Source organism: Gallus gallus, chromosome 6, assembly GCF_016699485.2.
Source record: "Gallus gallus isolate bGalGal1 chromosome 6, bGalGal1.mat.broiler.GRCg7b, whole genome shotgun sequence".
Classification (NCBI taxonomy): domain Eukaryota; kingdom Metazoa; phylum Chordata; class Aves; order Galliformes; family Phasianidae; genus Gallus; species Gallus gallus.
In genome coordinates, this window is record NC_052537.1 from 15,293,315 (window position 1) to 15,317,955 (window position 24,641).

At 36.6% G+C, this 24,641-nt stretch overlaps 1 protein-coding gene and 1 long non-coding RNA gene across 4 annotated transcripts in view; both read right to left on the reverse strand.

Annotated features, from left to right (window-relative positions):
* The window catches only part of LRMDA (leucine rich melanocyte differentiation associated), a 634,559-nt gene that overhangs the window by 604,495 nt on the left and 5,423 nt on the right, over positions 1-24,641 (reverse strand). The gene's annotated exons all lie outside the window — the stretch shown is intronic.
* LOC124418046 lies at positions 14,253-24,101 on the reverse strand. 2 transcript variants are annotated; one of them, XR_006939554.1, is made up of 3 exons: positions 24,037-24,101; positions 17,236-17,309; positions 14,253-15,858 (listed from the first exon to the last, which is right to left on the reverse strand). It is a non-coding gene; the product is annotated as an uncharacterized LOC124418046 (long non-coding RNA). The 2 variants fall into 2 exon arrangements; XR_006939555.1 differs by having other exon boundaries at positions 21,046-24,101.

Genomic DNA, 24,641 nt, shown 5'->3' on the forward strand with positions numbered 1-24,641 from the left:
TAAGTTGTATTTTTGTAGTATAACCAGCAGCATCTGAAATCCCAAACATTCACAAAGGTGTAGAATCACAAATACATGCTCATAGTAAGACCATCACAACTTAGCACATGACCATCCCTATGCATATCCTACCTTAAATTAAGTTCACATCTAAAAAGCAATTGAAAAGCTTAAAACATAAGCCTTTCAGAACTGGAAGGAAGAGACAGTTCAAATAAGAATTATTTGTTGATTTTAATTCTGTTTTAAAATCTCTCACTCCAACAGAAAAAGCTGTAAAATCTTTCTTTAACTGAAGTGAGATCCCCTCTGAACCACCAGCAATTTGGCAAATCAGATGAGCTGGCACATCAGAGCACTCTATTAGCTCATGAAGTCCACTAGCTTGTCTAAAAATTTGCAAGGGCCTAATGCACTCTGACAAATGACAAAGGTTACTAAAGGACAGCTTGTGGGAGTATAATTGCTCTGTGACTTTATCACTATTAACAGAAAGAATGAACAGGGGTAGAGAGTTAACACCATGAAACATGAGTACAGGAATTCACAAAGATCCTGACTCAGCAAAGAGCATAAGGATGTTAATTCCATTCTTCTATTGCAAAACAATTAAGAACATCGTTAAATACATGCTACATGTCTACCATTTAATCAGAGGATAAAGCAATCTTGTCTTCAGATGCAAAAAGGGGTACACACATACTTCATATTACAGACACGCTATACTACTGTTACGCCTATACATATGTTCTATGACTGGTAAAAAGATTCTTACCAACTTTGTTGTAGTCCTTATTCTGTCAAATAAGTTATGGGATAACTGAAAGTCTGACAGGACCCAGTCTTCGTAGTTCTTTCCACAGGTTGTAGGGTCTCCTCAAGAAAAGCCTGAGGTTTTCAGCAAGCATCAGTTTCTCAAAAATACTTACCACAGCTGAGGTATAAATCAATTTGAATTACAAGAATTTGTTTCAAAAGAGGGGGAGGAATGACAGACAAACATCTGACAAGGTTAAAAGGAGACTGGGGAAAGGTTTAGGCCTAACACATATTAAGTAAGAATCAATCAAGCTTATTTCTCAGAAACTACGAAGATATATCATACCGTAGCTCAAAGGGAGGGGAAATGACAGACAGAGCTTCCAACTGCATGGCAGCACTTGCTTTGTACAGAAATGCAGTACCATACATTAACTCTTAGCTCCATGCAAAGCACCGACTAAAAGTTGAGATGAGAGTCAATGCCTCACTTGAACAAGCTCAGAATTCATGAGCCTGAAGCCCCCACCTCACTCAGAGGCAATACTTCAGCTTATCTATGTGAGGCTCCAGTTCTTATGGAGACAGCTGTACCTTCCTCTTCTGCATTTCCACAGTGGTAAAACACTTTTAACAGACTGAGTCAAAGCATTTTTCTGGAGGCAACGCAGAACTCCTAAGTTTAGAGCCATTTTCTGAGAAGGCCATGTCGCACTGTAAACCCTGCCTCCCTCTTAAAACAGTATTGTTTAGAGAGACAAATGTACACAGAGCCCATTCAGGATGGTTCATAACAGGAAAGAAAGATTAGGTATTTCAATCTGAAGTCCCAGTCTACAGAAAGAAAAAAAATATATTAAAAAAAAATCACAGATGTTACTCAGTATGAGTACAAGCATCAGAAATGATTTGAATCTGGCTGTACCACTGAAGGATTTTTATTTTCCTAACTTTAAACTAAAGATATATGTTGCTGTGTAAACAGCTACTGAAATCTACACTTATGCCCTATGCATCCTTTTTACTAAAAGAGCAGGAGACAAAGCATGACTGGCAAACTAAAATTCAGTATGGAAGATCTATTTACATTTATTGTATCCCAATTCTGGATATCTCCACAGTTGGTTCTGTACATTTTATATTTCCTTGGAGTAAAAAGTTCAAAACTACAAGAACTTCATAAACTAGTCATAAACATCCATTCCTGATCTAACTATAAAGAAAAAGATGTTTACAAGGCTTGTGGCATCTCCCTCTCTGGAATCAGTTATACCCCCACAGCCAACAACAGCCTCTCATCTTCCCCAATGTCATAGCCCAGATACTGATAGTCAGTCACAGAATTTTTGCTCCAGTTGCAGTCTAAGACTCACACTGAGTCATCACCTCCTTCCTGTCACTTGTCTAATTAACCTCAACTGCTTCTTAGCCTTACTGCCTGGCATTACCTGTAAAACTACTGTCATTCACTAAGCCTTACCAGTTACCTATCTTTTCAGCCTATTCAGTATTGGAGTATCATCTCTGTTTTATCTGCTTTTTCCCTCTCTTTTCCTGACATCATCATCACCTGAACAAATACTGTGGCCAGTCCTATTCATGGCATTTTATAGACAAAGACATTTAAAAGCCAGTTTAACTACTTTAAGTAAGGAATACTGCCTGAAAACAACCAACTTCCATTAGTAGATGAGGTTGCTACAGTTCTTTAGCAAAAGAAACTTACTGGCTCTAAAAAAATGTTTGTAGTGAAATATTGTTGGAACCAGTAAATAAGAACCAAAGTTACTCAGTAGCAGCTGGGTATGGCCTCCAGCCACATGGCAGAAATTACTCTTGCATAACATCATCCTGCATGAAGTAGTTATGTTTAAGAATTGAAAATAACTTAAGAACTTTCTTCTGTAGCTCACATCAATACTGAAACCCCTAAAGACTGACAAAGTAGAAAGGGAAAAGTGGGGGTGGGGTAGAGGCAACAGAAGGGAGAAGAATCTGAACCAATCCTCCTTCAAGAATGAATCACTATTCCATTATTACACATATCATTAAAAAAAAAAAAAAAATCTTCCTTGAAATAGATTTGCTTGGGTAATACATGATGTCACCATAAATCACATTTTCCACTTCTTTAAGTGTCAGCAGTTTTCTTGGACTTCTTTGAAGGTGGGAAAAAATGAAGAGCCAGAACCATCTTCCAGCTTTGGCAGAAAAGGGCCCTTTTGTTCCCAAGACATTTGTCTTCACATAGTGCACCACCACTCTCCTCCTCCTGTAAAAGTCTTGCAGCAACAAAGCCTCACAACTCATTAAAAAATGCAAAGCAAATGCCGGTACAAAACTCTCCTCTATTCTTCCCAAGCATTAATTTCCTCAGTTGTCATTTCCTCTATGGTAAATATATTTGTTCCCATTTTAAAACACGTTTGTTTAAACATGTTTGTTCACATTTAAAACAGATTAATCCCATCTATGCCAGAAAGACATTCAGGCCGCTGATCATAAGGATAGCACTGTGTGTCAGAAATCATGAATTGAAAGTAGACCATATATTAATAGCACAGATCAGCATTCTATTTTTTGTCCCTTTCTGGCTTCCACAAAAGCATGTAAGACTTTTTGCTTCTTCTTAAACTGATAATTATTGGTTCACAAGTGTAAACTGGCTTCTATTCTAATTAAAGTTCCCCACAACAGCCTCTTTGATTACTGCACAGAAAACATTTTATAGGATAATGATAGTTGATGAAGCATTTTTGAGAAGTAACAAGAAAATAGGACAATACCCTAAACATAAAGCCCAAGTTTAATTAACTTTGAGTCTTTTATTACTGATAGAGCTTATCAACACAGATAAACTAAGGTAAATAACATAGTATTTACATTTCTGATCCACAGAGACATAAAATATACCTTACTTGTCTGCTTATGCAACATAAAAACTGTTGAGCCTTGTTATTTTAGAGTTCATTGCTGTAGCATGCACTTTTTTTTAATAATAGACCTAACAGCTTTAACAAGGAGAGAACAATAACACACCAATTTTTATCCCTCTCCGCTCTTCGTGTATATATATACACGCACACACATAAACACATTTCCTCAACGTCATCTTCTAACAAAGCAAGTGGACAGACATTCCACAAGACGTATTGAAAGCAGTAATTGTCCTTTAGATTTAAGGAAAAGCCAAAGGCAGAGTTGGGTGCTGTAGAAACATAAGGTTGGCAGGTACCATGCTATCAAGTGAGAAGACACCTGGAAGCAGGCAAAATATTCTTAGCAGCCACACAGACTAGAACAATTTGTGGAAATAAAGTGGAAGCCAGCAAAACTGTCCAAAAGAGAGTCATGCAAAGTGGCAGACGGGCAGTACAGGACTAGTTTGGGGACTGAAAAACTAAGCAATCAGAAAAAAAATCACAAAGTGGAGCAGCAGAGGAGCTCGCTATTGAGTTGCAAGTCAACATACAATCATTAGAACATACCAAAACAGACAAATTAAGTACACACCCTGCACTTTTTCAAAATCTCAGCATTCTGATAGAGACAATAAAGTCTCTTAGAACAGTTAGAACAGAATCCACTTAAAAGAAGTCCCGAACTATTAAATATATATAACAGAACAAAGCAAATTTTGCAAACTTTTTAAACTTTGGTTTGTTCTTTGTGTTTGAAATCTATGTTTTGAAGCCTTTAGATCTTGTTTTTCAAATATCTAAGGAAAGTTAAAAACTTGTCTAAGGAAAGTTAAGAGACTCATTTTAAACAGATCTTCTAGTCATAAAAATGCACCTCTATGAAAAGATGATCTATACAGCATGGATAAAATAAAGTTATGTAGACATATTCTGTGACTTGTTTTGATCAATTATGACCTTTATATCTGTATTAGACAATTGTAAGTCTAAATGGGAAATACTGCTGCTTTTCTACAACAACTTCAATTACACCATGAAGCTAGTACGTAGATCCCTTGCAATTATTGAATGCCATCATCATCCACGCTCAATTTGGAAGATTTCTAAGGAATCGTAGACACTTCCCATACAAAAACTAAAGAAAATCTTCAGAAAATAAGGGTCAGGAAAGATTATTCCTGAAACTTGTCATTCAAAACACTTCTAGCAATTCTGAAAACGACAAACAGTAAGCCTACATCCTTACCCATTTCACGAGTAGAGCTACATACAACTCTATTGAAATTTCATGTTCAGGATTTGTTTCCTCATCCAGAAGACACACTTCTAAATCCCTTTTGAAATGCTTCTGCTATTCTGCCTTGGATTTCAGAAATAGGATAGGTGCTTTTTTTTTTTTTTTTAATAAATTCATTTTAAAATATTTTTTAGATTTTTAAGGTTCGAACACTTAAAGAATGTCTGGAAGCAATGTGTAGAAAGTGAAAAAAAATATTCGAACAACCAGAGAAGACTATTAATGAAAAATAAATTCTGAGAAGAAAAACTTAAAGCAAAATTAGTATAAGCAAGCTTGCTTTAAGGAGACTTGCTTCCAAAAAAAGAAAAAAAAAAAAAAAAAAAAAAGGATGATGTTTATTCTTCCAAAATTCCCCATGCTTGCCTACTGCAGCTACCAAGATGGGAACAATGATCTTGTTTAAAGTAGCCTAAACATACTTAAAGACTACATTTCTTACGTTACTTGCACACAGGTGTGGACACAACTTTGAAAGCTAGTAATATTTTCACAAAAACAGTGAGTATTCAAACACTTGTGTACTACCAAACAAATGTCTTCAAAGGTCACTATCCTGATGGTTAAAAGGCATGCTCAGAGCTACAAACACCAGCAGATATAGTTAATAAGTATGCATGAGAATGATGGGCAGGGAAAGCATAAAAGATTGAAAGAAAAAAACATCTTGCAGTACTATAAATTACCACAATATTTGGAAAAGGAAAATAAATTTTTTAAAGATCCCCCTTCAATAATCCTAAAATAATAGCAGATAAAATATTCACAGAGCAAATAAAGCACAACACAAAGTAACTTGAATTCAGACTTTAATCTCCATTAATCTAACAACAAAGTACAAAATCATGGCTGCCACATGACCCAGTCATTCCACAGAGTAATATCAGAGTAGGATTTCATTAAGAAAATCTTTGTGTTGTAACCTCAGACTACTTTCTTCTCCTCTGCTGAAATATTATCTGAAGAAAAAAAAGAAACATTCAAAGTAGTGTAACTGAAGTTTTTATGGGTCACATGGGATGCCTTCTGCCATGCACCAGATGTGTGTAGGAAAAAGTGGTCAACATATGATATTAAAAAACAGTGCAGTTTCGAATTTTTTAAACATGATGTCAAGTGCATTCAACAGGTCTACAAATGCATTACATTAGCCTAAATTTAGTAGGTGATAATTGAAATCAGAGATCTAGTCGTTACCACTGACATGTTTCTAAATACTACCCAATAAATTTTTGTCTGCTTCAGATTCTGTATGACAGCTGGCAGTTGGGAGGGGGATATCGCCAAGAGGGTATGCACACATATGTACATTTTTATATTTAAATTAAATATATTTAAATTTTCCTTTAAGTCATTGCAGTGAACACTAAGCACAGGACAGGATAGTATCCTAAAGCACTACAATTGTTTTTCCCACACGTGAATTGTCACAAAGAAGTTCATTTACTTATTTTATAGAGAGTAGATCTTTTCTTCACAGTTATTCTTACTACGCAACTCCTTCTTTCTTAACTAAAAAATAAAAATTCAGTAAGAGAAGAAACAGGCTCAGTCTACATAGTTTTTGTTCCTTTTTGTTTTTGTTTTTTTTAATTATATAATGTTGAGGTAGGAGAGAATAAATATGAGAAAATCCTCGTCCACTCGAAGGCAAAAAGTCTTCTTCCATGTCTACAATACATTCAATTTTTTTTACTTTCTTTTCAGTCTCAGATCATCAACATTGTTGATAAACTTGCTATCAAACAATATGAAACATAGCTTCATAACTCATTACAATAAAGTACTTTCAGGAGCACTATAGAACCAGAGGGTGGGAGATGCAAACCATCATTGTTGACAACACGTGTAAATGCTTTATGCAAGTTGATCTGAAGGGCTGAAAGTTACCCTTGGCTTCTATGGTTAATCAACAAGGCTTCCTTGCCTTTCAGTTGTGTCCTCTGTAAAATAGAGATAGTATCTCCCCATTTCTCAAAGGGAGCTGAATTTCCAAAGAGATTACTAAAAACCATGCCTAAGAAGATGTGCCTGGCCCTTTACATAACACCACTTTTGACTGGGAATTAAAACACCTAGCTGGAACCAGTCGAAGCTGTAAATGGAAGAATAGGGTTTCCACTAATGAAAATACAGTTGTTCAATTAAGGCACATGAATCTTTGTGTACAAACAAGGAAATAATCCTGAAGTTTCATGAATTATACTTTTAAAATGTGGAGGATTTTTGTTTTTTAAAGTAGATTTTAACAACATAAACCATCTTCCCTTCTTATTTTTACATTTAAAAGAAGATCTATTTACAAAACCATAGTATTTCTATCCAACAAGTTAAAATGAGGAACTGGAAGTTGTCTGCAACTCATTTTTGGCTTTATACCATAAGAGACCAAAAGACCTCCAAAATTACTAGCACCTATCATTTAACTTTATTATTACTCTTTTGATCTTGCAATCAAAATTAAGTACAGACTGCAGTAAAACAGGTAGGAGGCACCTTTAGAGGTAAGTTATACCAAAAGCAAATCAAACCAGACAATTCAAGGTTAGACAGTGGGGAGGGAAAAAACATCAATTAAACATTTTCCACGTTCAAATATTTGCTGGAAAAAAAAAAAAAGCAAAAAAAAACAGACAAATCCAACGAAGTTATGAATGACAATTCTACCTACATTGCATCAAAGCTCAGATCTTCTACAACCTACTACACCAAGAGCTTTACTTGCAATGCAAGAACAAGTAATTCTAAAACTAACACACTTAATACATAGGCTGCTCCAAAAGAAACGCATTTTATTTTATTATGTTGACCCAGAATATCAGAGGTGGATGTTAGTGATATGACAGTAGAGGCTGAACCATCCTGTCAATATTCCATTACATTTTGTTGCCATGTGACAGATGACAGCAGAGGAGCAGACTGACACAGTGGAAGCACTTATGAAGCAAAGGTACGTCACTGAATTCCTCCATGCAGAAAAAAATGGCACCTACTGACATTCATTGACACTTGCTGAACATTCATGGAGACCAAAGAGTGGCTATCAGCACAGTGAAGCAATGGGTGGTGTATTTTGGTAGAGGTGATAGCAACATGAAAGACAAGCCACATTCCAGACAGCAATGCACAGCTGCCACACCACAAAATGAAGAGCATGTCTATTGCTTGTCCACACAAAAGAGTGGCAGAGAATTTGCTCTATCAAATAGCCTTATTGTGCTCTTTCTATCTGCTGTAGTCTACAGAAATAAATAGGAGGCATTACTTTTGGTGAGACCTGGATTATTTATTATTTAGAAACATCCCTCATTGGGATGGGATTCAACAAGACCAAATGCCGGGTCCTGCACTTTGGCCATAATAACCCCAGGCAACGCAACAGGCTTGGGGCAGAGTGGCTGGAAGACTGTGTAGAGAAAAAGGACCTGGGGGTGTTGATTGACGCTAGACTGAACACGAGCCAGCAGTGTGCCCAGGTGGCCAAGAAGGCCAATGGCATCCTGGCTTGTATCAGAAATAGTGTGGCCAGCAGGAACAGGGAAGTAATTATCCCCCTGTACTCAGCACTGCTGAGGCCACACCTTGAGTACTGTGTCCAGTTTTGTGCCCCTCACTGTAAGAAAGACATCGAGGCCCTGGGGTGCGTCCAGAGAAGGGCAACAAAGCTGGTGAGGGGTCTGGAGCACAGGCCTTATGAAGAGCGGCTGAAGGAGCTGGGGTTGTTCAGTCAGAGAAGAGGAGGCTCAGGGGAGACCTTATTGCTCTCTATAACTACCTGAAGGGAGGTTGTAGTAAGCTGGGAGTCAACCTCTTCTCTGGTGTGACTAATGATAGGACTAGAGGGAATGGCTTCAAGCTGCGCCAGGGAAGGTTCAGGCTGGACGTTAGGAAATACTACTTCTCTAAAAGGGTGGTCAGGCACTGGAATGGGCTGCCCAGAGAGGTGGTGGAGTCACCGAGCCTGGTGGTGTTCAAAGAGCATTTGGATGTCGTGTTGAGGGACCTGGTTTAGCGAGAACCATTGGTGAAGGGTGAATGGTTGGGCTGGATGATCCTGTGGGTCTTTTCCAACCTTAGCGATTCTGTGATTATGAAACTTCAACACATACTACCTCAGTACAACTCAAGATTTAGTCCTTCACTGGATTCTGTCAACACAATCCTCAAAAACAAAAGCTGAGAGAAGGTCATTCAGAAGCCCAAGTCACAGGCCATTTTGGACTGGGGAGGGGCACACTGGCAGTGTCTTGTAGCACCTGGATCATATTCTTGTTGAAGTAAATTAACAATGACCTATCTTATGATTGTTTTTACATAAAATAGAAAGGAGGATTATGGTCTTTTATAATATTTTTGCTCTATTCTTTTTTACCTCCTTCATTAAAACACACTCCTCCTCTCTTTTTTACTATCCAGTATTAAAAAATCATTTACTGCAATAAAGGAATTTAGTGATTTGGGAGTAACTTTTGTGTAGTTTACACCCTCTAGACACCCCAGAACTACGTTAATAATTTTCTTCCTATTAAATGTCTCATCAACTCACAGCTGGCTACGCTTTTCATTTCATTATGTTATTTATCAATCTCAAATAGAAATATAACAAAAAAAGCAATTGGAAAAGAGCAATTTCAGTATTTCAAAACAGATGCAAATCAACACCAGAGATGCTACAGAGCATATTTTTATTGAGACAATTCTATACATGTCTGAAAAAATGAACTTGTAATAAATAAACTCATATCCTATGGAGGTGTGTTTTTTCCTTCCATCTTATGAGCTAATTATGCCAACACAGCCTAACATCTTCCTTAATGCCTTATAAACTGACCCAGTTACTCAGAAAGTATTATTTTTAAATTGATGTGATAGATGCAAACTGGAACGTTCGATTTCATTTCTGGCACCAATTCCCAGATCCCCTTCCCAAGTAATTTAAGGACTTCCTCCCGATAGTTTTTCATATTCTTTTAACTGACATTTTATCTTTATACAGTATCTCAGCAGAATGAACATGCACTAAAACAATGACAGCCCTTCTTTGGCTGTCATCTCTCATTCTGGCAAAGACAGATGTCTTACACTGGCTTATGCCAATAATAGAGCCGACAAAAAACAACAGAGACTACCTGCCTCTGATGTAAAGGCACCAATTCACATTTGTGACACTCATTTGTCAATTAACAGATTTCTTCCATTGTTGACACATGGGACTTAAAAGATGTGGGCTAGAATGTGATGAATTAAAAAAGACAGATGAGTAAGCTATGAGCTGCAAAGTAATACTATAATGTGCTTTAGATAGGAATATCAACTGACACCCCTGACAGGCCATACAAGGTTTTATTTCATTTTGCACTGTATCTAGGCTTCATACTTTGTCTTCTTTGTTCTCTTTTCATCAAGCTCCTAACATCTCATTCTGACAGCCAGAGACATTTAAGGCACTTTCGTTTCAAATGCAAGTTAGCGTACTTGATTTGTCATTAAAATGCAAAACGATTGCCATTGCAGGTAAATGTAGGTATGCTTAAAAGGTTGTATCTGCAAAGTAAAAGCTGAAAATGGTTTCTGGCTGCTTTGCTTAACTCTTTCACCAGCATCCCAGTTTTTCCAAGTCAGGTATTACTATGCTCTAATAGAAGTGTAGCAGCACCTGTAGTTTTATTCAGGGCGCATTTTAGTACATTTAAATAACATAAAAGCTTTAAGTTGCAATGTCAAACTCAGAGAAGAACTGTCAAGCCTACACATTGGGTCTTAGCATGATTTACACAAGAATCTGAAAAGAGTCTATCATTCAAAGCCTTCTGGGGTCAAAGCTTTCCACTCCTATACACTCTGTCAGCTAGACAGTAAAAAGGGAAGGAAGGTGTTTGTTTTTAATAGACTACTGGTTGGTCTAGCTGAAATCATCAGTGAGAGGATTTCAACAGCAATTTACTTTCTCTGTTCAATGATCATTTAAGGAGACAAGAAGGTCTTAATATAAATAAATAAAAGGCTCTGTAGCACAAAGGGATTTATAAACATTGCAGAAAAACAGACCTGCACAGGATTGAAATGAATAACACCTAGCTTTCTACATGTATGCACCAATCTGAACAGACTATAATATGAATGAGGTTAGTTCTATTCCACTAGATAGATCCAAACAACAAGGATCTCACTTGCGTTCAGCATACAAACTCTATGAAAAGGAAACTTTCTTCTTCTGCAAGTAGTAAAAGGTTTGAAAAGCAGCAGAATAATTTAAGAAATCAAATCTCTTTTACACAGGTAAGTTCCCCAAAATCAAATAATATCTGAACTTAGAGATGAATCCTTACCATAAATCTGTACCCACATATCTTTTTTCTTTTTTTTTTTTTTTTTTTTTTTTTTGCAGACTTTCTTGTGCATTTTTACTAGGAAAAGAAGGTTGAGAACAGACTAAGAATTATCATTTAAGAATGAATCTGGTATGGAAATCAGAATTCCTGATACCACATTAAACAAAAGGTACAGACTTGAAACACTTGATGCTTCTGTGAATACAATTTAGCTTATTGAATAATTCTGACACTACTCTGCCTACTAGTAACGTGCATCTAATACAACAGAGTTATTTATTCATTCTGATTCAAATAATAGCAACAGGCTATGCTATAAACTATCAACTTAATCATCACCAGCTATCGTGATGGGTTTCTAGCTCTACTCTTTCCTCCCACATTAGCCTTAATTGCTTCCAATGCACTTTTGTTTCCAAACAAGACGGCACAATGAAAACAAAGTGCAGGACCTTAAAGCTGACTTCACCCTCTCAGTTTGGCCTTAAACACTAGAGTTAGAGCAACCAAGATTATTGTCTGCTACACTATAGCATGCAAAGAAATACTTGCCCATTACATTTAGCTTGGTACAGCCAAGTATCTGCTCTTCCTCCATTTACCAATTAGTAGAAAGCGAGACAAATGATGGCCAAAAAAAAAAAAACAGATTAATGCATTAGCCCCCAGCTCAACCTAAGAAAATTCTTTTTCTAGTGCCTGGTCATTTAAAAGCAGGTGAAGCTCTTGTTTCAAAACACCCGAGGTTGCAGTGACCGGAGTCTGTCATTCGGTGACTAAGTAGAGGCCTGTATTAAATGGGTTGAAATAGATTCTCATTAGAGATATGTCGACATTTCAAAAGCCTTACTATTAGCAGTAGTAACAGACCATTTGTTGATATGATTTACTTAAAGGAAGCTAAAGAATTAACAGTAAAAGTACAATCCTCTGACACTCCCCACTTAGGCTAGAGACAATTTAGTAATTGTGCGCCTGGTGGAACTGGAACTAATACTGCGCAGAAACAGCTGAGCTACTTGATGCCTGGTTCCTGATTACAAACATAACAGTGAAAAAAAAAAGTATTTGAAGGTAAGGAGAACCTCATGTTGCACCTGCACCCACATCTCCCAGGCAGCAATAAAACACAGCTAGCCTAGAGCACCTTCAGCAACCTTCCTCTGATTTAAGGAGCTGAAGTAGGGAGGAAGAAAAGTGGGATGGAAAGAAGTAAACTAGGCATGCACACACTCTCTAACTTAGTTGGCTAGTTCACATTTCTTAGAAAACCATATTTGACCATGTTTTTTTCCCCCAAAGTCACTCCAACTTAACCACATTCACACGACTGTTTCTCTGCTATTCCAAAGTACTTCACTGTCCAAGACAGAAAATGTATTAAATGCAAGCTAATAGGTTGAAAAAGAAAGCGTTCAGATCCTTGAGCAGCTGTAATTTTACCATCCAGACACTAGACTGTCAAATAATCTTAATGTAATTGTGTTGGAACCAGAGTTTTCTGAACATTCATTATACTGCTAATCCCCAGCACTTCTAGAATGCCTGTTCCCTCTGCCTTTAAGCACTTAAAAATAATGAGTACCTTTTATCACTTATGTAACCTGGTCAAGTTTTCATTTTCCCCTCCAGCAAAAAGGTCTTCAAAGAGCAGGAGCCTAAAGCACAACATCCTTACCCAGAGTTGATGTAGCCACCTGGCCTTGTAGAATCATGGCACTGAAGCAGATGATGGCCCCTTGACATGTAACATGTTTTGAAGACACTTTTGCTACATGATTTCCATGTGTTTTAAGAGGTTTTACACTCAATAGCAGAAATGTATTTTTAGCACTTGCACATGACCAAACATTAACGAGCAAAAACCACAAACCACAGTCAACAAAATAAAACTTCACCACGCTAGCCATACCCTGGTCATAAAAAGCTGCTCTGTTGCTCTAAATACATAATTGGATGCTTCAAACAATTAGAAATATACTGGTTTTGAAATCATGCAGAAAGAAAAATATACTAATGATTAGTAAATATCTACATTGATTACTTAAAAAGTAGTGTAATTCACCGTAAGTACACGCTTCTCTTACAGAGAATACAAATGTTAATCGCAATATTCAAGCCAATGACTGGACAATATCATTCATGAAATTATGAAATGGAGGTAATACAAAGCTTTTCTGTAAAATTCATAGAGTTCCTGTTGGCACGTCTGATCATAGACTAATATTCTAATGGAAAGACAGCTCAAATTTCTAAAAGCAATTTAAAAACATTAAGTACTACAATGTCTTTCCAAGTATTCACAAGGAACTAACAGCACCAATTGGCCCAACAGCCAAGTAGCAAAAGCAGTTAGTTTATAAAATATAAATCACATTTTCAACATCAATAAGTACATTTTAACTACACAATCCACATCTTTTAACATTCAGCAAAGCAATCCCTAAAAACAGATGCTTAATGCAAATGTAGAAATTAAGGACTGGGCATTCATATTGTATCAGTCCACTAACTACATTATACAAAAATAAAGAAGAGCATGGAGCACTGAAGCTTCATATTGATTAAAAAAAGACACCTTTTCTAACTCCTTTGTTAGTTTTACTAGAAGAAAAAAAGATCGGCGTTGACAAGTAATAAGCCAAACATTCTCACATATTGTCTTCACAATAGCAATACTGACAAAGAGCCTTACTTTCACCGAGATCAAACACAGTGATGTTGTACCTATGCCAAACAGTCCATAATATGAGATATGCATCAATCACCACTGAAGTAAAAACATCACATTGATGTAGCTTTCCACCTATCAGCCTCAATAAGAGCTGATGCCAAGACCAATACTGAGTACTTCTGAAGGTCTGTGGAGAAAGGAGTTTAAAAATAACAAAACCTTGCAAGAATGTAGGCAGGTTTGGATAAAGCAATTGCAAGGGAGACAGATATTTGTCTGAGTTTTTCTTTTATTTCTTTTATTATTGTATCTCATATTTATTGAGTTATTGAAGCATTTTTTCATTCTGAGACTACTTTTATTTTAATCTAATTCTATCAGCTCAGTTCCTTCTCCCATCACCCATCTCTGATGTGTTCTTTTTATTAGTAATCCTAAAGTAATACATTATTTCTTCCTATGTTGAGCATGAGAAGGTTATCACTGACAAAGCCCTATTTCAACTACTAAATCAAAGTAGACCAAATACTAGATCATCACCACCCAAATTTTTATGTATTAAAAATAACATACACACATTATATATAAAGACATTTTAAGATGCTGGGGTGCGTGTGTATACGTGATGCCAGCAAACTACCACTGAGAGCAGCATCCCACACACACTATGCTTTCAAGTATAGAAGAAGAAATGAACTGGAGTTATATATGCATTCAGGTACTACTACCCATCAGTGCAACTTAGATACCAACAGTGAAGGAGAAAACATCAGAGACTTTAGCACTTGAAGAGGATCTATTCTACAGTTCAGCGATATTCCATCCAATGAGCAAGAATATTAATGACTTCTCTGAGTTTAGGATAGACTATAAGCTATCCTATATAGCATGACTCATTTTGCATCTCCAATTTGTGTTCTTTTAAAAGAAGTAATTACTATACATTTTCAGCATAGCAGAAGTTCACATGAACATGAGCTTTTAAATGGCTTCAAAAAAGAACAAACTCTTATGGCCATATAATATGAAGAATTTTCACTGTTTCCATTTAACACACTCAGTGGGCAAATGAAGATTAAAAAAAAAAGGAGAACAAATTGTAAAGAAAGGAAATGACAGCCAGCAGATCTTTTGGCTCTTCCACAGAGCAACTCACTCATCATGATGCAAGCATGATCAAGACGACAGACAATATGAAACAAAACAAAATCACCAAACTCCACATGACTGCCAGCTTCAGTTCACAGTAAAAGCCCGGAACTGAGCTACAGCACTTCATCAGCTATGACCTTAAAGACAGTATAATTATTGTTTAACATGTCTGATTTGACAGGCTGGCTCGTTAGCCTGAGTACAACGCACAGCCCTTTTGCACTTCTGTGATACTCGTTCTTCACATTTCCACTAGCTAAGGGTTTTGGGGTTGCCTTTTTCAACTGAAAAACCATCTCCAATTAATGTAAAGTTGATTTACATAAAATGCAAGACCTCAAAAAAGGCACAAGCCACAGAAGACAAAATATAGTCAACAAGCAATAAATAAACAGAAGCATCTGATAGATTTTTTGTGCCAAGTCCAAGCTAGCTATTTGTAAAACGATCACTCAGCAGGCTTGTTGAATACTGGAATCCAGAAGCCCTTCTTACTCAGGGGTGGTAAGCAAGACTAATCAAGGTCTTAACAGCTGCAGTTAGGTGTGGAGAATCTTGTGTACTGAGTTAAACAGAGAAGATACCTTCCAACAAAAGAGAGCAAAAGAGACAATAGCTTCAGAGTTAATGCAGGTTCTTCCTTTCAGTCAAGCTTCTTGTCCACAGATAAGTTATTTCTGCAGGCCTTCACTCTTGTTTCGTAACAGCGATCATGAGGAAATACTGTTTTAGAGTAAGAGAGATTAGTAAAGTCAGAAAGAAAGAATGTGCCATCCAATTATTATACCCACAACATGCTCTTTACATGCCCCTTTATTTAACCCCCAATGCAATTAAAAAAAAAAAAAAATAGTTCCTTGTCTCAAAATCCAGATAACCATAAACTCTACAAGAGGAAGTCACCAAATCATTACTTGCACTGTACTGAGAAACAGTCTTTGAAAGCAAAAGCAAATGTCCTCCGAAAGCCAATATTTTTCCTATGTGTTGTGGTACTCTTCCATTCACTGAATAACTGATTTTCTCTAAATCCAATACAGATTCCTGCCAGACAACTTTTTTTTTGTTATTGTTTAAGAGTGGTTACGGGTCTCGCGAGAGGAACTGACATGACTGTTCCAATGAGTAAAGCCCTCCAGATATCCAGAGAGTAAGCACAGAAACACGCAGATTCAGCCTCCAATGTCTCTTCAAAAACCCACTTAAATTTCATGCAGGAAACCAAACCAAGAGAAAGCAGTTCACTCCCCATTTACTCCAATACAAAGAAAATTACGTGATACGAACATCAGTTCCATGGGAAATGCAGTGATTCAGTCAAAAGGCTTTCTGAACAGCCTTGACTAAATAGATGCCTAAAGTGACATCTCATCTCTGCTTAAATCCAAGGAACTTCCTTACCTTTCTCAAGAAGTATAGATGTCACCTCTACTCATGATTGCAACAGTCCCATGAAGATGGATATCGCCAAGAAAACTTTCAGTAACCATCACATTAACATTCACTAGCTACATTTAAGGATATAATAGTTCAAGCTCACTAACTTCATTTACTTAATGGCAAATCATATACTGTATTTAACACTTTTACCTAATTTAATAGCTCCAGTAATCCTGCCAGCAATTCTCTACTACAAAACATGGACACACACCGACATGCCATCAAAGGCTCACGTAACAAGTTTTTTTTGCCCAGTTCTGCCACGTGATGTATTCTCAAAACAACTCTTTCTACAATGTTAAGCCTTCTCGAGAAAAGCAGAAGAATACAATCTTATGTTCTGATCTGTCAGATACAGTAAATCAATGGATAATGTCTAGCACTGGGGGTCAGAGGTACATATATTACAGAGTTTTCACAGTCTGTTAGTGACTATGCGGCCATAAAAAGTCAAGCAAGGATCAATGGACGGAAAGAGAGGCTATTGGAACTACAGAAGATAAAAGCTACCAGTACAAAATTGAAATAAAACAATTTATACTATACTCTGTGTGCATTTACATACCAGCAAGATTGGAAAATTAACTTAGCTATCAAAAAAACCCTCTTTGTTCCTTTGCACAGTAGGATGAAATGAAAGTGCAGTATTTAAATACATACCATAAGCCACGAACTTGGTATTTTTAAAATTAGTTCATTCACTGGTCCCCTTCACATCAACAATAAAGCAATGACTACAAGGAAGACAGAAGAAAAACATAGAAGCAAGAAAAACATATAAAGAAAATATTCTGAAACAACAAACATCCCAAAAGTACATTGTAAGCTGACAAAATAACAGACCACAGGCAGTGCTACTATATGCAAGACAAAGTAACACTTAATAGTACTTTTTATTATTATTCAAAGTTTTCAAATAAAAAAAAAAACCCTAAGTTTTCCTTATATATTACTCAGATCACATCTGGTTCCTGTTGATACATCACTTTTCAACAAGAGGAGGCACAGAAATAGGGTAAAGGAGTAGAAAAAAAGAGCAAGAACTTTATTTAACTTTGGTTATAGTTTGATCAATTACCAAAGTAGAATATTTGAAGTCAAAAATCCTTCCTGTTCTTGCTAATACTCGCCTTCCATTTTTACAGACGTATACCTCTAAAACTTCATCTTATACAACTCCCAAGGTTCTGTCCATATATGAAGCACATCATCATGCTTTTCTTCAGCCTAACAGGATACAACTATTTTATAATTATTTTAATGGAAAGATAATTATGCATAACATAGTCCATACTGTTTAATAGACATGTACGATTTTATCTGGAAAACTACTAAGTCCATAAATTTAAAATAATTTAAATGACTCCTTGTATATAAATATTTCATTTAGTAAATTGATTTCCAAATGGATCGATTCTAATAGCAACTACACTTAGCAGTGTTAGTGTACATTCTTTATCAGACATTCATATCATTTCAACAATTCTTAAAAAAAAAAAAGAGCATCTTGTGCTTTACCATGGGACATACCTTAAGGGTAAACTTCTAAGCACCCACCTCCTGAACCACAAATCTACTCATTACATTTTGATATGTTACCACAACAGCAAGAGAAAAATTATCAAGAAAGTACATATTTCAGATTGCTTATTTGCAACAAATGCTACCTCTTTGTTAAGTCTCTAGACACAATTCTATTTACCTTGAAACAGTAAACTATTTCAAGTACAGGATTTATGCACATTTGTAAAACACATCCTGTTTTCTTAGAGTACAAAAAGAATCTCAGCTTTAAAAATAAAATATAAAATTTTCAGTACTTATACATATTAATTCTCTTTTCCTACAGTAAACTGTGGTCACGCTTGAAAGCAAAAAAACACAACAAAACAAGGAGAGTGAAACAGATTAACTGCATAGCTTCAATACTCTTATTTCAGACAACATACTATAAATCATCTTAAAACAGGCAATTATAATGTGCACAAATGTTATGATACTCTGCCTCTATGCTGGTCCAACAGTTCTAAATTATTGAAAGTGATGGCTAAACAAGGGCATATTGTTTCAACACACTTGGATTACTTTAACTATTTCAATTCTTTCTTTAGCTCTCCAGTGCTATGCAGACCTCTCTATTGTCAATAAATAAACAACCAGATATATAGATGTCTCTTAGGTAATTCTCACCATATTTGAGTTCAAATATATTCCCAAAACATCCATAGCAATATATTTTGTTTGTAAAGAAAAATAACTACTGTTTTGCCTCAATACCGTAAGAATTACCTAAATTAAAGTACACACATTTTCCATCAACACATTCAGTGAGGAGAAGAGTAACTCCTTTCTCCTAAACACAAAGCCACACTTCAGTCCTCTTCACCTCACTGTAAAGGAAACAAGAGCAAGAGCCATAAGACAGAATCATTTCAAAACACAATCAGCTATTTGTAAACAATACGCTTTCATCTCCAGAAAATTGGCAACTGCTAGTTGCAAGAAAAAGCACTAAGTAAGGTAAATCAATTAGCTTGCTAATTTCTCACCCTCATTTATTTAGCTCTGCACTGTATTTGTCGTAATTGACTATAATTATGTTAATTACTAACTCCAGCATAATTACTATATTTATTGTCATTGAGCACACTATGTACCCAAAGCAAAGCTGGCATTTGTCGGGCATCAAAAAAAATAAATAAATAAAACCACACCACTGTCAGAAGGGGTTACTCTGAAAACTGGCTAATACACCTTCAGCAAATGAAAGGGCAAAAGAGATTTCATGCAATGCTAGTTTGAAAGCATCGGTTCATTAAGGATATTAATTTTCTGATAACTACACATTTAAGCATGACACACTGGAGCAGTATCTACAGGATTTAGCAATTATTAATGCGTGACAGTTTCAAATGCTAAGTGAATCAATTAAACAGCAGCATTCACAATTTGAGAAGAGATAACTGCTTCATAACTGCCTAAGACTACAATTTTCACATGACAAAAAAGGGCCATTCAGGCTCCTTCAAAACCTGACAGGTCAAGAAAGAAGTTTGAAACAAAAGCACCTTATAACCATCATCTCTCCTCTTTACTTGTCAGATCAACTTTGCTAGTGTCTCCGCTGAAATGGCATCACCATGCCAGCTGCCACAAGGTGATTTTTCATGTCTTGTCAAAGAAATCTTTTATTCTATTTGCTCTGCATTAACATGTTACATTTATTGATCAAGCCCTTTCTGCAGCCACAGCAGGGCACTGTGCTCTTATGCCTAAGGGGGCTTTGATGTCCTGGTGACATTCTAGACCGAATAATGCACATACTAAATGGATTTAATGCAGAAATGTGTTTGTGCATGACAGCTACATTAATAACAGCCCCTCACACTGATAAATATGCAATTGCTACGATTAAGAGTTATCCAATTATGGTGAAAATATTTTTCTACCTTATAAATAAAACCATCAAAAAGTTTTAACAATAGTCCATTTTCTTCAACACTTGAAAATGCTACAAAGATGAATCTAAAGGCTTTCAAAAATATATGTCATGCTTTGTTTTGAATTCTGGCTTTTATTTCCATCTCCCTTTTGTTGTTCATCTGCCTGATCTCAGTGTATCTTATTGCCACACAGACTGAAAAGGTGGCAAGAAAAAAAAAAAACCTCTCCTATGCATCCTCAGCTTACTAAGAGGAACATACCCTGCAAAACTGAGGCCCAGTCACAAGCTTCCACTTGCCTATTTTCCCCAGGCAAGGAAACAGTAGGCAGAAGATAGAAGTAAACAATCTGTAGTCCACAGAGAGGATACTACAAAGCCTCAGCCTCACAAAAGTGGTGGAGGAACATTCCAGACTAGGATTAAAGTTCAAGGGGATGTTTTCATATACAGACCTTCTTAATCGGACAGTGGAAAATATGCACAAGCACACACTGCGCAAATTATTCATGCTCCTAGCAGAAATAATCTGCACCCCAGAGAGAGGGAAGAGATATCTGTATCTCCCTGAGCACAATTATTGGATTAATCCTCCCTCATTGGCTAAGATAAAAGATTCACTCTCCCTTCCGCCTTACAGTTTAGGGCCTGAAGAAGTCTCTGTAAAAACAAGAAAAATAGCTCACGTTTAAAAAACACAAAATTAGAGAATAAACTTCTAAGATGGCCAAAAGTAGGTGTTGTTTATAAAAGCACAGCACCTATGTTTACAACACAGACATCTGTTATTTAGGCACTTGAGTGCATTTAGCCTTTAATGCGAAAGGAGACATTTGGCACAAAGAAGGTTATCTAGAACACTTAAAAGAACCTTCGAATAGTTTCTCTCTCTTTGCAAAACAATAAGATGTATCCAACAAAGAAAAAGAACCTTTGTATTTCACCCAAGACTCTCCTTCCTACTTATATTATATTCTTCTTGCTTATTTATTCCTTTTTTTTTTTTTCCTTCACCAATAATTATTTACCTTTTTCCAATGAAAATCTTTAACTTCTAACGGTCAACAGTTTGACATTCACTCTTGAAACTATTTTCAGCAAAGCATCCCAGCAACACTGGCACAATCAGTGACCTTCCGTCACATGCTCCATCCTTTTAATAAATGGGAACTGAGGAATGGCATTCCACATATTACAGATCAAAATAATGGCCCTTACAGCACTCTACTACCACTGAAGACTATCTAATACAGTTGCTACAAGAGACACAGAAGTAGCTTTCCAAAGCAAAACAACCCTGCAACTGAAATATACCTAATCTAAAATACACGGTGTAAGTTCATTTCTAAAATACCTAAAAATCACTAACTCCAAACAACTGCTGTAATTCTGGCCATTTTACTACTGATGAACACACCAATAGAACTGCAGAATCACAGCCTAATTTAGGTTGGAAGGGGCATCTAGAAGTCATCTAGTCCAACCCACTGCTCAAAGCAGGGCAACTTTAAAGTTAGATCAGGTTGATTGGGACTCTGTCCAGTTGCACTTTGAATAGCACCCAGGATGAAGGTTCCATAGCCTGTCTGGGTACCTCTCCCACTCAATCTTTCTCACTGTGAAGTCTTTCCTTACATACAGTTGGAAGAACCCTTGCTGCAGCCTACGACAACTACCTCTTGTCCTTTCAGTATACATCTCTGACAAGAGTTTGGCTTCATCTTCTTCACAACCCTCCCAGTAGTCCAAAAGAAAACAAAACACATTAGAAACTATTTAAACAAAATGAGTAAAGAAAATAGCATGAGAAAAAGTAATTCACAAGAGGACTACAGTGATCTGGAGTTGAAGGAATTTAGTCTACCACTGGTAGAAACAGGAGACAGCATAGGGCTGTACTATATCTTGTTGATTACAACCACCATGCCTTCAAATACACACCAGATTTTCCCTTCGTTTCATCAAATTGCAGTTACGCTTCCTTTTTCCCCCACCCTCCACATAAAAAGTTCCTTACTGCCATTCACCTATTTTCCTCCACCTCCTGGGCAAAAGAGACAGCAGTCAACGGGTAATGAAGGACAGAGAGCAGTTCTTCGAAAAAGGCAAAATAAAAAGTAAGAGAACTCTCTTACAGAGCAACTGTTTGTATTTACCAAATGTTGTTAGACTTACAACATCCAATGCAAAGAAAATGAAATGCCTATATTGGCCCAAATTTCTACTTAATAGCAAGGAAGAGACTCAAATCAGAAAAGAATCCTGAAGGTGGTGAAAATTTATTTCTCCATATAAATTTCTCACAACAATAACACAAACACTACCCAATTCCAATTTAATTCTCCTCTTTTATGCACATTTGTTTTCATCACAGTCAAGAACAAAAACAGGAGAAATCTGAGTAAGAAAAGCACCAAAAATGAGAACAATTAATCCACATAATTACTCTTAATCAGAAGCAAAGACTAGAGACATAAGTGCCATCACAACCAATAACAAATTAGGCCATATCCCTAAATTCTTAAAAATCATTACCTAAATGCATATTAGCTCAACAACTTAAAAAAAAAGAGTTGTGTGGTTGTAAAGAATAAATTTCTTGCTTTGTTATAATAGCAAGATAATATTTTCCAGAAATACACATCATCTACTGAAATACGAAATTAAGGGACAAATTCAGAAAAGTTCTTTAAGCATAAAACAAGTCATAAAACGGTGTGTTTGAGTAATTCTTGCCCATTTTACTACACAGTGTTAACAGATTTTCCCACCCTTCTACCAGCATACCAAGACAAGCCTCTGAAAACACATTTTTTTTTTTGTGAAAAGCCTTCAATGTTAAAATAACTTACCTAGCTCTATCCTAACCTTTGCAACCAAGTAATGTGCATTATCATGGTGTAAATATCGGTGAAATTCACTAAAGTAATTGTTAATTCAAGTCTAATATTATGTATATTGCTTGCGTAAGGAAGTTTTCTGGCACCTGTACCATGGAGCAGAAATCCAACTTTATGACAAGAATCTCTTAAATGCACAGGTATGCGTGCACACAAAGACTGGAAGCCAACAACCACACAGGATTTCTGGATTCACAAGGACAGCACTGTCTTGAAAGAATTGTCTGCTGCCAACTGATCAAAAAGAGAACACATTATTACACTGGATCTCTCTCTCACTCCGCATGCAGCTACACTTATTACAGCAATATTAAATAACTGATGTCCACAAAATGAAAAAAGCTTCCTCCTATGCTCAATTATTAATTCGTTAAGCTTTCAGAATTTCTACTAATACTCACGTAACACAATATATTGTCTAGTTGGTACACAAGGGTGGTTCCTTTTAAAATACAGTAGTACCCTTGCTTACAGGAAGTAGGAAAACCCCAATATGAAAAACAATACAGAAGTTGGTAAGTACTTATTTCATACCTGACACTGAAAACAAGCAATAAACTCTTCAGCATTCCTATGGCTTAGATACTACTTGTAGAAAATTAGCGATCGCTATACTTCTTTTCTTTCAAAGAACACACACACTTATGCTGATCTAACATGAATCATACAATGAAAACTAATCTATTTACTACTAATAACCTTTTCCTTCAGTCAATGTATAACTACCCGTCTCAGATTAATTTACTTCTCCAAGAACAGTAGAGCAGAACTGTGAATTGAATTTGGTACCTACATCCAAAAACCTCTAAATCCCCTTGTTTGCTGGCTAGACATTACAGTCCAAACTCAGTGAACACTGAACGGACACAGTTTTGTAAGAGACGCTCCTCAGAGTCACATACCATCAGCAACAGCCTCAAGAGACCGAGCACACGCATCCTGTTGATCAGTGCTGATTTTAACAAGTACAGCACTGTATATTTCTTTTTTTTAGAGGATGTAACACAATGGAAAGCACAGCAATGACTGCGAAACAGCAAAGTTCTAGGCTACAGCAAGTAGGGACTTCCTCAAATGCAACAGCCATAGGCACAGAAATATAGGAAAGAAGCTGCTTACCTTTAGAAGGCCTCAAGTAGAGAGGGATCTCCAGCAAGATACCCTCACCTTCACTGCCAACCCTCAAATGAGGTCTGTAAGGGGTGGATCCTGGCTCCCTCCCTTCTGATCACTCAGGAGCACTGCATGCACCTGAGCTCCCATGGGTTGGCCCTGCCTTCCCACCAAGTACTCAATCACTGCTTCAAGCTGTGACTCAGCATTTCCACTACACAGGAGCATCCAAGTCAAAAAGTTAAATATCAAACACAGAAAGACCCTACACTGACTTCAGCTGGAATTGAAGATATTTATGTCTTACCTACCGTTTAATCTTACAGGTCTGATTGAACTTAAATTACATCCAGCAGAATTCATTGAAAATAGCTCAGTCAAAGATGAAAATACGATCACAAGTATCTCAACTAACAAATCAATTTCCTGTCTTCTTCCTAGCCTTTACCTGCTGTATCCAAACACTAGAACTGATGCGCTAATTTTTTTAGAACTACTTCAATTTCCCACCTAGTAAATCCTAACAATCTGACAATTCACAGTCATCATCATACACTTTCTTCCTATACAATAGCAATCCAATGGTAGACATGAAAAGCTACTGCACATTA